The sequence below is a fragment of the Panthera tigris genome, chromosome B2 (assembly GCF_018350195.1).
Source record: "Panthera tigris isolate Pti1 chromosome B2, P.tigris_Pti1_mat1.1, whole genome shotgun sequence".
In the NCBI taxonomy this organism is placed as follows: Eukaryota; Metazoa; Chordata; class Mammalia; order Carnivora; family Felidae; genus Panthera; species Panthera tigris.
Genome location: NC_056664.1, coordinates 64,097,765 through 64,113,758, shown reverse-complemented (window position 1 = coordinate 64,113,758; position 15,994 = coordinate 64,097,765).

Here is a 15,994-nt window from a genome sequence, read left to right as displayed (position 1 = left end):
AAAGGCCACTGTGTATGTCTTCAAGCCTCTAGTCCCAGCTGAACCCTGCCTTCCAGCATCCCCTGCTGAAGCCTGCTAGCTTTTATTGGATCTTCCTGACCAGACCCTCCACCAACTGAATACCTCTCAGTGACCTCCATTGATGCTGTGTGGAACAAAGCAAACTTTGTTCCTCAGCAGACCCCTGCTCCAGTTCCTAACCTTCAAAATAGTGAAATATAATAAAGTGACTGATGTGTTAAGTCACTAAATTTTGCAGTAATTTGTTATACAGCAGTAGATGATGGCATAGTGTCTGCACAAACCTATACGTGTTTGTGTGTATAACTACTACAATTATATCCTTACCTTTTCCACCACCTTTTGGCAAATATATCAATTTTTTTAGGGCTATAGATTTTGTGCCGAGCCATGCATTATATTTTCTAAAGAACATAAGTTTACATGAGGTATTCCAAAACCTTAAGTAATAATTTTTAAAATTTAGAGCAATAATTGATCATGTTGTGTCCAATCTATGTATTTAAGAAAATTCTGGACATCTGTCTCAACAGCCAGAAAGCACAGTGGTTGTATACATAGTAATTACATGTCTTGGTTGTATACATAGTAATTACCCTACCTGAAAACCTAAACTTTTTCATCACCCCAACTTTTGAGAGTATTTAACACTCCTGCATTGACACTAAAGAAGTATGTCTATGCTTCATGTAAAACATTCAACACTTAGCCAGTGCCAGGTAGATACTAATCTATCAGTACATGTTACCTCTCATCACTATTTAATATATCTACAGAGTATTGAATTTAACCAGAGTATAAATATATATGGGACAAAGAGAAACTACTATGACAATGTCTTATTATAAAGTGTAACTTCTAACTCCCTGTATCTAGAACCTACCCAAGCTGTACAGATACTATAGCCATGCTCCAATGTAACTATTTTTCAACCTTGTCATGGTTCCAGCTATGTCCTTGAAGGGTCAGGCCATTGTTAGGAGGAACTGGTCCTTTAGGAACTAAACTTTTAAAAATAGAACACAAGACACATGTGACATATCTTAAATTGTTTTTTATAGCAAATTGTTTTTTATAGTGAATTGTGTTTTAAGGATGTTAAGAAAGAAGGTTTATTGTTATCTAATTTCCTCCAAGAGCCTTTCAAATAAAAGGAAAGAGTAGATCAAAGGCCATTTTATCCAACCTCAGGAATTAACTTCTCAGTAGTTCCCAGGAACATAAGACCTATGGAGAAAAAAAGTAGTGTTATAAAAAAAATTGCTCTCTTTTATCAAAAGCAACTCTATTTCCACTATTTTTGATAGGAGTTTTTGTTGTTTTTATTATTTTGTAGCAAAGTAAAAGTGTAGTGGGTAAATAACTCCTCAAAAGACTTGAGTGGTTGGACCATCCTGGTTACATACATTAGGTGTTTTCCACAACCTTTTTCAGACCATTGGAGTATTGGCTAATATCCTGAAGCAATAATGTATTGTATTTCATGGAATCTAAGAAGCAATCAACTCTAAGATGCATCCTATTTCAGACATATTTAAATGTGAAAAAAGGAACATTCTACAGTCCATGCGATATGCTGGTTTGCTAAGAGAAGTTAACATTCTTAAAGGACTAATTTATTCCTAAGAAATAGTTTACACTTCAAAGGCCAGCTCTAAATTCATATCCAATACTGAGTATTTTCACAGTTTAGAGTCCTTTGTACTAATCACTCTAAACTTATTAATAAACAAAGGGAAAAGTTCATAGAATTTATGAGTATTTGATTAGCATATAATAAGATATCAGTGGAAATAAGTTGAAATTAATACAAGAATTTGATAATAAACCATCATTTGCATAACTAAGCAAATAAATTCAGCCTGTAGACTAAAAATAGAGCCTTGTTTAAATTGAAAAAGGAATAACATTTGTTCAATAATAACATTTATTTGGAGTCTTTATTTGGAAATTCAGCAGCATTTAGATGCATATTTTAGGGTTCGTATTCAATTTAAAATGCTATACTGAAATAAGACACTGAAAACATCTTTCTTAGCCACATTTAAATAAAACAAAACATTCAAATTTTTAAGAGAAAATTAGTATAAACACCATGTAATGCAGGAATTTGACCTCAATCAAAAAAGGAAAAGTAAGAAGAAATATTACTTACCACCTCCAAAGTTATTGTTTATTTTCCATGAATATAAATAGTTATGTATTCCCAAATCCCCTTTTTCTAATTACTATTAAATATGCTATTATTTTATATAATTTGTGTTCTTAACCCCTTAAATTTATCTGATCATTTGAAGTATTATAGTAACTGAATATGAAAAGGATATGTAAACACATTCTAGACTTTCCCCCAGCTCAGAAGGGTGCTTGTTATTAAATCTATAGCCAAGGAATATGTGGCTCTCGTGGGTTCCTCTAGGCTTTCTCTGAGTTCCTGCCCTTCTCTTCTACAGTTACTTTTAATCTTATGAAATGACTCCCAGAGGCAGGTTGTAGGAATGGATCTCCTCCAGGCTACTCAGAGCACAGGTGCCCCAACAAAGACATATCGGAACCAGCAGACATGCTGTCACTGAGCCCTGGAATGCTGAGAGACCCAAAGGCAAGCATTTGGCACTTTATTCCAGGACTTGATAGCAGCCTCAATATATCAAAGAAACCAAGTCACACTCCTGCCCAAAGACAAGTGTAGGCTGCTTAAGCCTTAACCAACCCCAGATACTGGTCCTGCCTTCTGTGAGATGGACTTGCTATCTTGGGGATTAGGGGATGGAGTTAAAGAATATTTCCCCATAGACTGTCAGCAACTCCATCAGGAAAAAAACTGAGGCATGGGCGTGTGTGGCAAGGAGACTTACAATCCATCCAGGTGGCCATCACTTCAAAGAGAGGCACCATCCTGTTCGGCAACAGTGGTTTCTTCCCAGCTTCCTAGCTTACAACTACCTTTAGAAGAGTGCCTACACAGAGGCTCTGTCTCGGTTTGAAATTTTGTTTTCTAATGGCTGAGCATCTATTCTACCTGGTTTCCAAGACAGCCCTAGTAATCCTCACGTCCTGATATTCATGGCCATGAAAAGTCCCCTCCCACACTGAATGAGGGCTGGCCCTGTATGACCAGTATGGTGAACTTGCTAACACGTGACTTCTGAGCCTAGGTCATAAAAACTCATGCAACTTGCACCTCTGTGTCCTCACTTGCTTGAGGGAAGCCAGTTGCCTTGTCTTACAGATTTTTAAGCCTACCGGTGGAGAGGCCCACAAAGTGGGGAACAGAACTGTCAATAGGCAGCACAAACTTGCCAGACAAATGGGTGAGGCACCTTGGAAGTGGATCCTCCAGCCCCAGCCAGGCCTTCAGATTCCTACAGCTCCAGCTGACGCCTGACCACAACCACCTGAAAGCACTCTCCCCTCCAAAAATGAGAACTATCCAACCTAGCTCTTTCTGAATTCCTGGCAAAACAGAAACCTTAAGAGAAAATAAGTAATTATTGTTTTAAGCCACTCCATCTTGGAGTGATTTATTATAAATTATTAGAGTAACTGAATCAATACTAGTCACCAACTTTATTTATTCCACAAACTTTTACTAAGCATCTATTATATGTCAGGCCCTGTGCTAGGCTGGATACAAAGTCCTACAAGTCACAGTTGTGGGATCAATTCTGTGGGAACATAGATGAGTAAATATAAATGACAATACAAGATCTTATGACAAAATGCTATGAGAACACAAAAAGAAGAGAATGGTTTTTGTTCCTTTGTTAATAAGGAGAGTTATAGAGTTATTCATTCTTTCAGTAAAAATGTATTTAGTGCTTCCTGGGAACCAGTCACTGTGATTTGTGATAGACACTGGTGAAAATACGGTGAATAAGACACATGCCTGCTCTCAAGGTTAATACCAAAGCTGAGGAGATAACACATTGGAAGAAAACTAAAAGTAGGTGATCAAGTTTGCTGTATTGTGACCTTGGTGGGAGCAGTTTCTGTAAAATGGTGAAAATAAATAAGGAATTAGAACAGAAAGAGGAAGTAGAGGCTGCTAGTGTAGAACATATTTGTTTTTTCCAGAATGTTATTAGTAGAGAGAAGGAGGGAGACAGGTCAAGAGATTGGTTCTCCTTCTGACCTGTGCCGACCCCCTGGTCCCATCCAGCTCTACTGGTTTCATTGCCATTCTTCTCACTTCTACTTCTTCAATGGTGAGCAGAACAGGATCACTGGAAGTGTTGGCTCTTCCCATGAGAATGGACTGGGTGGCATTAGCCATGGTGAGGTCAGCAAGGCAGAGAGGCTGCCCTCAGCCACACAAGCTCAGGATCTCTAGCTTGTCATTGTTTTGAGTTGATCTGACTTGAGGATGTTGGCTGATGTTAACAGAGCTCTTCAAAAGACTAGTCCATAAATCTAGAATACCTTTTCTTAATTCATGATGAGAACTGTAAATGACAATCCATAGTGTATATGAGTGAATGCTCATCAGACTTCATGAATGTCCCCCAAAATTCGTATGTTGAAATCCTAGCCCTTAGTGTGATAATATTAGGAGTTGAAGACTTTGGGAGGTGATTAGGTCATGAGGGAGAAACTCTTATAAGTGGGATTAGTGCCCACATAGAAGAGACGCCCTCAAGAGCTCTCTCACTCCCTCCATTATGTGAAGACACAGTGAGAAGGTGACTGTCTATGGACTGGGATGCAGGCTCTCACCAGATATCAAATTTTTCAGCATGCTGATCTTTGATTTCTCAGCGTCCAGAACTGTGAGAAATAAATGTTTATTGTTTAAGGCACCCAGTCTAAGGTATTTTTGTTATAGCAGCTCAAACTGACTAAGACAGTGGGCATGAAATCAAACTAAGAGACACTGTAGAATTCAAATATTTAAAGATCTTAAGGTCTCAAAGCCGGCCTACAATGGGGAGTGGAACTGTGTTCTGCAGCTCAGGCACTGTTCTGTTAGGCACATTGTGCCTCTTAGACTCTATTTTTCTGAGGACTCATCAGTGATCACACTATTTATGAGTGGCTTATTCAGAGAGGATATTCCAAATCTCTAAGAGCTCATATAATGTGGGCTCCAGCCAAGTGGAATTCCAGCAGGAAGGTGGAGGGGGCCCCCTGCTCTGCCAACTGCTGGGTTTGGGGGAGTTTCAGGGTGGCTGGGAGAGGGGAGGAGCACTGGGGGTATTGGGACCATGAGTATATAATAACTGGCTGGGAGTATTTCAGTGTTTAAGTACTGACAGGCTGATTATCCATCATCTTCACGTATGTGAGTACCTTGATCAGGGACAGGCTCCCTTGAAAGTCTTGGAGCCACTCTTTCTCTTTTTGGTAATTGCCTATTCAATCGAAGTCCATTTAATGCTGAATCAAGATTTAGGTCTCAGAGGAAAACTATTCCCAAGTTCTTTAAAATACTTCGTTGGTTAGAAGTATAAATTAGCAAACTGCAAGGTGGTTGATATTTTTCTTCCTTGGAGCTTTCTGTAAGAGGTCATACATTATATGCACTTTTAAATGGTTTGTAATAAATACTTAGATGAATGAACAAACAAGCCTAACCTGGTAGCTGTATGTTCATTTAAACTGATACCTACTACTTTCATAAAACATTTGTTAATGAACAGAGTGTTAATACAAAGTCACCAGTTTACTTGTCATTGGTACCTCTAGGCAGTTCATAGACTTAACTACAACACATTCATTCATTAATTTTAATGATATGATATCTGTAGCTATCTTTACTGTTATGAACACAGAAAGGAGTGATTTTTGTTTTGAGTTTCAAAAGTGCAACAAAAATGAGCATTTCTTTAAGTGTCAATGAGACAAACTTTTAATTGTGTCTATGTCATAGATACAAGCATTCAAAAATCATTGGGAGGTCACAAAGCCCAGTCTGATCCAAGGCACATGAGCCACAACTGCCAAGTATAAGAAAATAAATATATTTTTAATTGAAAAATAATTATTAAATCATCTCGTCATTTTTCCTTCCAAAGTAATTGCATGAATCATTGCTCTTGACCAACCCTTCTCTTCATATAATACTGCATCTAGTAATCCATTTAAATGGAATTTTTTTCTCTTTAATTTCTTCTCTTATATTTTGTAAAATAAAAGGAACAAAAAACTCAGAGTGTAATAGATTTCTGGGCATGCATTTTACAGCTGTGTAAATCTATATGGAATAATTCCCCAAAAGGCATTTTCAAGGTTCTGCTTTAATACCTGTGCCATTCCTAGGAATTCATAGTAGAAACCAATCAGTCTGCAATGTGTATAATGCTCAGTACAGAGAGAGTTTCTCAACAAATATTAATTGATGATTGATATTATCACATGAAATGTTTGAAGGTGAGAAGAAGCAAAACTGGATTAATTCAACAGAACTGACCGAGAATAGCACCACTTAATAAGTTAGTTGTGCCCAGAGTAGTTCAGTAGTTTTTCAGAAAAATATAAATGCTCTAAGAGTTGTGCAGTTTGGTTACAAATCCAGAGGATGAAGGTAAGAGTGAAGATTGAGGTAGGAAAGAGAATTTTGTAATCTCCTTCCAGCCAAGTCCCAAGGGACGTTTCTTTAATACTTACCATTCTTTTTCCAACATTGTTAATTTCTCCTTTGCCACTGGCTCTACCTTTACACACACACATACACACACACACACACACACACACACTTCCCTAGCTTAAAAAAAAAAAAAGTAAACTTGACCAGATGTTTCCATGTCTACTCTTTGTTTTTTTCACCTTCCATTCATTGCCAAACTTCCACAAATGACAAGTGATCTATATGTTTCCAGTCTCTCATTATTCACCCCCTCCAGAACTACATTCCATTCCCCACCACTTTACTGGAACTTCTAGAAGTTATTGCATAAGCTTCATGATCTCTGTAATGTGTCATCCTGCTCACTGTATTTACCACTTGGATGACATATTCCATCTTTAAACCCTTTGCTCAACCACTTTCAAGATTCCACACTGCCCTGGTTCTCCTCACATTACCTCCAGATATTTCCTTAGTTCTCTTCTCATTTCCTTCCTGTCATCTCAAAGTCTCCAGGTCATTTATTTGAAGAATAACATGTGTTGAGTATTAGGTGCTGTTCTAGGTGCTGGGATACATAAAGCCTCTTTAAGATATCCTAATCTACACTCATGATTTTTTTTTTCTACAACCAGTGGCCTTACTAACTTCCCTGCTGTTCTTTTAATCACCCAAGTTATAAATCTTAGAATCACACTTGATTAATTTTTTCTGTTTACTTTTCATTTTGGTAGATCTTATATATGGAGTTAATTTTTTTTCTTTAAAATGGTTGTCCCAAATACAAATCAAAACCACAATGAGATGCCACCTCACACCTGTCAGAATGGCTAACATTAACAACTCAGGCAACAACAGATGTTGGCGAGGATGCGGAGAAAGAGGATCTCTTTTGTATTGTTGGTGGCAATGCAAGCTGGTGCAGCCACTCTGGAAAACAGTATGGAGGTGCCTCAAAAAAATGAAAATAGAACTACCCTACAACCCAGCAATTGCACCACTAGGTATTTATCCAAGGGATACAAGTATGCTGTTTCAAAGGGGCACATGCACCCCAATGTTTATAGCAGTACTATCAACAATAGCCAAAGTATGGAAAGAACCCAAATGTCCATCAATGGATCACACACACACACACACACACACACACACACACACACACACAGTGGAGTATTACTCAGCAATCAAAAAGAATGAAATCTTGCCATTTGCAACTACATGGATGGAACTAGGGTGTATTATGCTAAGCAAAATTAGTCAAAGAAAGGCAAGTATCATATGAATTCACTCATATGAGGACTTTAAGATACAAAACAGATGAACATAAGGGAAGGGAAGCAAAAATAATATAAAAACAGGGAGGGGGACAAAACATAAGAGACAAATATGGAGAACAAAGGGTTGCTGGAGGGGTTGTGGGAGGGGGGATGGACTAAATGGGTAAAGGGCATTAAGGAATCTACTCCTGAAATCATTGTTGCACTATATGCTAACTAACTTGGATGTAAATTTAAAAAATAAATTAAATAAAATGGTAAAAAAAAAAAAAAGAAAAAAGAAATAAATAAAATGGTTGTCCCATCCATATGTTCCTTCCTATTTCCATGGACTAGTGTCACAAACTAGTTTAAGTCCTTAACACTGCACACCTAGATTACTTCAGTAGTCTACAGTTTTTCTTTATGATTCTACCCCCTCTCCTTCTTTCAGTTCATGTAGTATACCTTTACCAGACCAATCATCCATAAAAGTCCATTGAAAATATCCTTTCATTCTCTGCTCAACACCTGTAGTGTGCCCCCATCTTGATAAGATGAGAGGTCAGCTTTTCTGGTCGTTTTCTCTCACTCAAGCTTATGAATACCTACTCTCAGTAGGTCTGTCTTCTTATGGACACCTTGGGTTAGGCAAATAATTCTTAGATGTGAAACCAAAAGCATAATCCATAAAACTTTTAAAAAATCATAAATTGGTTTTTATCCAAATTTAAAACTTCTGCTCTACAAATGATACTACTAAAAGAACAAAAAGACAATTTACAGATCGGGAAAAATATTAGCGAATTACATATCAAAAAAGAAAAAAAAAGACTCATATCCAGAATATATAAAGAACTCTCCAAATCCAACAATAATAAAACAAACAACACAATTTTTTAAATGGGCAAAATATTAAATAGATGCTTCACCAGAGAAAATATATAGATGGACAAATGGCAGATATGTACATAAATAGATGTCTCATATCATTACCCATTTATGGCTAATGCAAATTAAATTTATGATAAGATACCACTACCTACTTACAAGAATGGCAAAAATAAATAAACAAACCACTGATAATACCAAAGTGCTGATGAGGATGCAGAGCAACTGGAACTCTCATATACTGCTCATAGAATCCAATGGTACAGACAATCTGAAGCAGGTTGGCAGTTTCTTACAAAGTTATAAATATTCATACCATATGACCCAGCAATCCCATTTAACCTAGAGAAATAAAAACTGTGTTCACAGAAAAAAACCTGTACATGAATAATTACAGCAATTTCATTTATAATCACCAAAACCGGGAAACAATCTAAATGTTTATCGATAGGTAAATGAATAAGCAAGATGCAGTATATCCAAGGCAAAAGTACGGAACTGTGAGGAGGAAGAACAGATGAGTGATTGCAGGGACTGGGGCAAAGGGAGTTATGGATAAACAGAGATAGTACTAGGGAAATTATAGTGGCGATGGACCCATTCTGCATACTGATCGTGTTAGTGGTTACCTGAAACAACACACATGTTAAAACATATAGAATTATATAGCAAAAATAAGTTCTTTTTATGGTTTGTTAACTTAACAAAATGTTAATAGTGATAAAAAATAATAAAAACTTGAATTATGTGGCTATATATAGTTCCAGAACCATCTCTATTGTCATTTAGGTTTCTTATACTATTCTGTTATTAAAAACAGCCAGGAAACTAATGCTAATGAATGTATTTAATAAAAATTATACTTACAGTAGTAACAAATGATATAGTCCCCTTTTTAAAGGATATATTCTTTGTAAATAATTTTAGTGTCTTTGATAAGGGATAAAGAATGCAAAAGAGTTGCAAATGTTCAACAAACATTTTTTTGAGTAGCTGCAAAATGAAACACATGATATTTGTAATGCTTATGGGTTAAAGGTAATAATTATGAGACAGAAACAATGTGCATAGTACTAGGCAATAAAACAGTAATTATGGCAGTGGTTAATATAAATTAAAAAGTCAATTGTAGGTATAAAGACCATCTTATTAGTTGGTTTAAAATGCTGTGTTAAACATTCAGGGAGGATAAAGATTATAAAGATAACCTGTACATATTTGAGAATATGCCATTATGGAGAAATGCCAGGTGATACAGTTAGCAGAAGGCTTTGTATGAATCTGCTTATACGGATTTTCCCAACACAGAGACTTGTATAAAGTTGAAAATCACAAAATATCAATTTATAAAACACCTTTGAGCTCTAAGTAGACAAGATACTGGGATTTTCCATAAAATCTCAACATACTCTTTATGTCTCTAATATGCCTTATTCTCTGTAAGACATTCAATATGTCTTTATTAAATACATTTTAATTAATCTACTACAGCAAAAATAAAGCTAAGTAAATGATACAAATCCAATTTGTGAAGAGAATAGAAGGCCTGATATGCAGGGAGATAGAATGTCAGTTTGGTGGCTGACATTCTAGTGCTAAAGAAACATCCATAATATTCCTGAATTGCATGCAAAAGAGATATGGAAATGACACATTTTCAGGATAGCCCATTGAATCTGTAACCAAACCTGTCTGCTCTAAGCTGGACATCCAACAGGCCCAGTATGAGTATACTTGCCAACCTAGGGCAGCTATGACCTGACTGTATAGAGCGTGTGTGTGTGTGTGTGTGTGTGTGTGTGCGCGCGCTATGTGTACACAGTTGATATTCTTTTAGTTACTAAAAACGTTAAAAATAAAAGATTTGGCTCAGGGACATAGCATAAAAATATGTCATTTGTTTGTCATTCATGACAAAAAAAACCCTGTCAAACTCACTGCAAGTTCATCAGTTTTTTTGAACCTATCAGAGAACTGAGGTCACAGGATAACCAATAAGCCCCAAATATAAGGACATTTGCAGGGGAGACTAGACATGGCCACTTGCTTACCTGGGACAGACACAATCAGACTGGTTGTGGAAGAACTCAGCCAGGATAGTTCATGAACCAGTAGAGCCCAAGCAGAGCTTGTTGGAGAAGTTTACACTCTCTTGCAGACTCTTCTCCATGAATCCCACCTAGAGCACACTAGGAATGCAGCCCTGACCTTGGAGGACTGAAAAGCTAAATAGCAGTATCTGCTATGGGGATAAGAAACCCCAAGTAGGACCTTTCTCCTTTATGCTGCTTATGGAACAAAAGCCTTATGCTATTAAGGAGGAGGATAACAAACATTGTCATCTATAGGACACTGGTGAGAACCCATTGCAACTGGGGAAAGGAACAGGAAATAACCTTCTACCTCTAGCTCCAGTTTGCCTAGGATGGACATTGGGCTTTCATCGCTAAAAACTGGGTAAGTCCCTGGCACACTGGGAGGAGGTAGTCATCCTAACCGTAGGTGAGTCTCTAGAATATATCTCTTGGATCCATAACTACAGTGAAGAGAAGAACAGGCGGACAGAGGACCACACCCTACAGACACAGCGCCTACCTAAGACTAAGTCTTAATAATAACAGAGAATTTCCTCACCCACCCTCACCACCAGGCTCACAAGCAGAGTAACAAGTGACAATGGATGTTGCTGGAAAATGGCCAAGAGAGTGGAGACAGACCTTCTCTGAGGCACAGCACAAAGGGAAGACCTAACTCTAAGGGTGGAGCAAACACTGTGAGGGGGGGGGGGGGCGGATTACAAGCAAACCATCCCCCTGCTGACACACAAGGAGTCAATAAAGGAATTTGATTCCTGTGGTACATTGAGAGTAAGCACTGCAGCTGAGGAAGGTAATGTCAAACTCATTCCAACTCCTAACTCAAATTCACATGCTAAAAGTCTAGCAGAAGGACAGGTATATGCATTTCCAGGCATAAAAATCTATTTGCCTCATCGCTACCTGAACAAGGTGTCTGGCTTTCGACAAAAGATTATGAGGCATATGAAAAGGTGAGAAAAAACAACACACTGTCAAAAAATAAGGGAATTGACAGAACCAGACTCAGATATGACAGAGACGTCAGAACTACCTGACAGGGAATTTTAAATAACTATGAGTATTATGATAAAGCTCTAGTGGAGACGGGGGACAACATACAATATTGGCTGAGTAATTTCAGCAAGGAGGTAGAAGCTGTAAGAAAGAATCAAATTGAAATGGAAGGAATGAAAACTACTGTAACGGAAGTGAAGAATGCCTTCAGTGGCCCTCAGTAGACTTAACAAACAGTGAACTTGAGAATTGGTCACTAGACATGACTTAAAGTTGAAACACAGAGGGGAAAAAATTTAAATCTCCTAGGTATTTACCCTAGAGAATTGAAAACTTGTGTTCACACAAAAGCCTATACATGAATGATTCTCATAGCTCTATTCATAATCACCCCACTGGAAATAACCCAAATATTTTTTAATCACTGAAGAGATGACAAAGCATGGCACATCCACACAGTGGAATACTATTCAGTGATAAAAAGGAACGAACTGTTGATACATCCAACAAAATCATGGACTTTAAGTGTATTTTGCCAAGTGGAAGCAACCAGACCCAAAAGGCCAGTTTTATATGATTCTCTTCATATAACTTTGTGAAAAAGGCTAAAATAGAGACAGAAAAAAGATTGCCAGGAATTGGAAGAGGGGTTGCCTACAAAAGGGCAATGTAAAGGAACTTAGGTGGTGATAAAAGTACTCTGTATCATGTCTGGTGGTGAATATGTGGGTTTAAGCATTTGTCGAAACCCAAAGAATTATACCCCCAAATGAGTTAGTTTTACTCAATGTAAAGTGAAAAAAATATAATAGGATGTGGGGGTATCCCAAAATGGAATACAGGCTCTAACAAATATTACTAACCTAACCTATGAATAACATTGCCACACTAACACAGGTGGAGAAGAAAAGAACTAACCTAAGAAACTTTAGAAAGCAATGTTTTGATCAAATACTATTAAGAGTAAAGACAAAAATTATCATAAAAGTATACTATATTCTAGTTAGTGAATGTGTTTCTTACAGAGATATGAGTTAGCAATTCTGAAACTACTAGTGTATTCTAAGATTGAACAACAACAAAAAAGAAATACATGGTAAACTCTGAGAGCCAAGGTTCTGTCAGAGAAAGATTAAACCCTGTAGTATTGAATTGAAATTAGAATGGAGCTATGAACTCATAAGTTTGTGTGTGTGTGTGTGTGTGTGTGTGTGTGTACTATATACTATACATGTAACTTTTGGTATATATAGTTTTTAGAGTATTTATATATACACTATATATAGTTACTAGTATGTTATTATTAGTATAGTTATATATATATATATATATATATAGACACACACACACACACTATTTGTACCAACAAAGATGTGGAAATAAATATAAATGTGTGTATATGCATGGGGCTAATATTATATATTATACATACATGTATATGTATATACACGTATTATCTTTTTTTTGTTGATTCAAATTCATGCATCTCCTTTAAACCAGGTCAATGCCACCTCCTCCATGAAGCTTTCCAGTTTTCCCTTTGCAGATTCCCATTTCCATTTATAATTCTCTTACAGTACTTACAGTATTAAGTCTTTCATTTGTGTAGCTATCCTAGATGTCCTTCCAGATAGCAAACTCTTAAGAGTCTTGTTTGTCTTTTACCTTTTTCAACACCTCCATCAGCTTCTAAATAACACAGGTGCTCAGTAAATTTACTGAATGGGATTTAATGTTGGTGATATCTAGACACAAATCTGAATGTCTAAGAATCAACATGCCCTTGAGGCAATTAGTTCTGCTCAAGCTGGACTCCTCAAAGCCTTCAAGAGCCAAGATACTCTTCAGGGTTTGTCCTGAGCCCTCCACTCTTCCTTTGCATTCTCTTCAATATTACCTAGTCCTTATGCTATGAAAACTAAATGCTGCTGATCCCTGAATGTATATACATCTAGCCTTATCTTCTCCTCAGAGAAAATCTGGCATCTTCCTGTTCCCCCTTTCCCAGACCTGTCTCTCCACTTGTCTCTAAATCCTCAGTCATGTGTCAGCTCTCTTCCAATTCTCCCCCAGTTAGCCCCTGCCTGTCTATCACAGCCACAGTCTAAGCCATTATCATTGCTCCCAAAACGTCTGAAAGCTTCCAGGCTGGTCAGCGTGTTTTACACTCTTCATTTAATTTTAGCTGGTTCTTCATAAAGCAGTTAGAATTTTTAAAAATCTAAATCGTATCACGCATCTGTTTAAATTTTTAAAAATTCTTCAGTAGCTTCCCACTGCACTTAAAATCAAGTCACTTTATTTTTTTTTCTGTCCTCAAAGCTCTACACACAACTACACTTCCAGACATGAGCCTCTTGTCAGTTGCTCAAACTCAGCCATCACTTCCTTCTTTAGAGATTTTGTAACCGAAGTTTACTTCTGCTACAGCAGAGTTTCTCAAATTATCTGCGGTAAAGGATCAGATCTTTTCTTCAATCTATCACGGAATTATACTTTCTAAAATAGCATAAAAATTAACAACTAGAAAAAATGTTTAAAGAGATATGTTTTATTTTTAGATTTAACAGACATAAAGGTGGTCTATCAAATTACTATAAATGTTTCGAATGCTTATTCTCAATTTCTGAACAGATTTTACTAGGGTTCCAGAGAAATTTGCTGACGGGGATGATCCATAGGCTATTTAGTGGCCCTGTGGTGGCATACTCTGCATTATGACTGATTCCACCTGCTCTTTAAGGTCTCAGCCAGAATGTCACTTCCTCCGCATCTGCGCCAAACATACCAGCTAATTCGGTCTATCACCCTTTGTAATATTTTCTATTACTGCATCCTATTTGTTTCGTTCATAACCCTGACCTAAATTACACATACATGCGTGCGCACACACACACACATACACACACGATTTCTCTGCTTACTTTATTCCCTGCATCTCTCTCCTAAACTCCAGGTGGCAGAGACTGTGACAATTTTTGCCACTAATGCATAGCAATTACAAAGTCAAAAATGTCAAATTCGATTAAGACTGATACATTTCTCAGAGACCGTCGTGTACTAAATGAAGTACGCAATTCCAAGGGTGAGTATAAAGTGCAGAGTTTCTCAAACTCATGGGACCGATAGATCTTTCTTCAGGATGTATTCTGTAGAATACATTGTAGAAAACACTGATCTAAAGAAATAACTGGAAATTTTGTACATGCCAAAACTACTTTTACCAGGTTATAAAGTTTGTTGCATTAATATTTAAATTTAAGCTGCTATTATTTCATGCGTGGGAGAGTAGAAGATTGGAATTATGCCAAAGATTTGGTGGAATTAGGGGTGTGTGACACTCATTTCCCCATTTTTGTTAGTTTCTGTTCTATCTTCTCACATTCTAGCCCTGAAACACTGAAAATTAAATTTCCCTGATTTCTTAGCCAGATGACTTCTGGATCACTTCTTCCAAAAAGAGGCACTAGCAGAAGATCGGAAAGCTGAAGGAAAAGGGAAATTTTATTTTTATTTTTCTAAACAAATTCTGTTTTTGACAGCAGTGGATGGTCTCAGGCTTCAATGGCCTTTTGGCCTTGTGGACTGGGGCTGATGGCACTGTTCACAGTTAAAGCAGCACAAAAGCAGCCATGAAGCCAGCTGGCTGTGCCCTCCGTGGCCTTCAGCAGCTGCAGCAGCAATGACAATGGATTTGTCAGTGGTGTGGCTTCTGGCCTCCAGCGATGCCCACTGTGAGAATCATCCTGGGTCTGGCAACACTGTGTCTTTCCTTGTGTTCCTCCAGCCAGGGCTGGTGGTGACTTCTTACAATCACTAACTCTTGGTTACCCCACCTTCCGCCTTTTGCTCCCTCAGGTTTTCCTACACCATTGAAACCAAGGCCTTGTATAAAGTCCCTCTGTTTGAAGAACCTAGAGTGGTTTCTGTTTTCCTGACTAGACACTGATTAATATGGGGTCAGGATGGTACAAGGTGATTCTATCTTCCAAACAGATTACATGAGGGTAGAAAAATGTCATCTGTTTTGTCAGATGTCATTATGAGTCAGGAATTAGGCATTAAGAGAAACACCCAAGTAAAACAGAATAATGAATCATGGGAACACAAGCAAGAGTGAAAACCCAAGCCCATGATTTTTAATCCAGTCTATCACAGGGTGACTTCTG